A 1,524-nucleotide genomic window follows, 5' to 3' on the forward strand; every position below is an offset into this window, starting at 1 on the left:
GTGAATTGGCCGTGGGAAATTGCCCCTCTTGTGCAGTGATGTGCAGACCAGATTGGTCAGCGGTGGGAAATGCAGATTATCAGAAAGCTCTTCGCGGTTCTCAGGATGGGTCACCGGACCCGCAATGTTAACTCTGATGTTTTCTTCACAGATGCTGCCGGACCTGTTGAGCTGTTCCAGAAACTTTGCTTTTCTTCGAGCGCCAGTGCAGCTTCAATGGGCCGAATGGCCTCTGTCGATACGGTCGGGTTTCTATGATCTCTGACTCTATGCATTGTAGTCTCATTTTGGATTATGAAATTGACTGCACCAAAATGTACGGCTCATTAACATCGGTTCATGATCCACACACCAACTGTCACTATCATTTCTGTGTTAAAGAACACAGCTACTTACTTACATCTCTGTTTCAAATAGATTGATGTAGTCCAGCGTTATTGGTATTATGGAAAAATAAAATATATCATGTTGGCCTGCCCAGAAAATATTCACGTGGACCTTGCCAGGGTTGCAGGTTTCGGACTGTACGGCGAGGCTGAAAAGGCTGGGGCAGTTTTCCCTGGAGCGTCGGAGGCTGAGGGACGACCCGGCAGAAGTTTATAAAATCATCAGGGATATGGACAGGGTGAGTAGTCAAGGTCTTTATCACACGGTGGGCGAGTCCAAAACTGGAGGGCGTATAATTAAAGTGAGGGGCAGAAATTTAAAAGCGGCCTGAGGGCCATTTTTTCCGTGCAGAAGGTGGTGCGTGTATGGAATGAACTGCCAGACGAAGTGGTGGAGCCCGGTAAAATTACAACATTTCCAATGCATCGGGATGCGTGTATGAATCGGAAGGGTTTAAGAGGGATATGGGCCAATTGCTGGCAAATGGGGCTAAATTAATTTAGGATATCTGGCCGGCATGGACGAGGTGCACCGAAGTGTCTCTTTTCGCGCTGTCCATCCGGACTACGCGACAGTTGCTGATCCCCGGTTTAATTGTTTGTTTGCAGGGCCTGCTTGCACCTGTCTCTGTGGCGCAATCGGTTAGCGCGTTCGGCTGTTAACCGAAAGGTTGGTGGTTCGAGCCCACCCAGGGACGAGGGGCTCCTTCGCCTTTAACCCCAATGACTGCTATCCGCGAGGTTTTTTTGGCTGCAAGAAGATAACTGTGTTCGCTCCTCACGAATCGAGCGAAGCCCAAAACAGACAGGTCTCAACACGCAGCCCAAGCAAAAATGACAAGGCGAACGCACTTGCAGACACACCAAAGCATGAATTCTATCTGTGAGACGCCTCGATTTGTTTGTGTCACGAACCACTCGCACAAGTGGCAGCGAGGCAATTCCAAACTGCGCTTCCAAATACACCGGGAGTTTAGTCCAACGCCACTTTTCGGAAAATGCTCAAATAAGGCAATAAAAAAGAACAGGATTAGAATGACCCATGAAAAGTGGCGATTCGCAATCACAGTCTCAAAGAGGCTGGGTTTCCCTTCTGATCAACAATGCGGGTGTGCCTGCACGGCAACGATTGCAGCGG

At 49.1% G+C, this 1,524-nt stretch overlaps 1 non-coding gene across 1 annotated transcript; it reads left to right on the plus strand.

The window, feature by feature from the left end:
• The first annotated feature begins 1,010 nt into the window (after window positions 1-1,010).
• Window positions 1,011-1,084, plus strand: trnan-guu. The gene has a single exon. It is a non-coding gene; the product is annotated as a tRNA-Asn (tRNA).
• The last annotated feature ends 440 nt before the right edge of the window (window positions 1,085-1,524 follow it).

The sequence above is a fragment of the Rhincodon typus genome, unplaced genomic scaffold (genome assembly GCF_021869965.1).
Source record: "Rhincodon typus isolate 14 unplaced genomic scaffold, sRhiTyp1.1 hic_rhity00006676, whole genome shotgun sequence".
NCBI lineage: Eukaryota > Metazoa > Chordata > Chondrichthyes > Orectolobiformes > Rhincodontidae > Rhincodon > Rhincodon typus.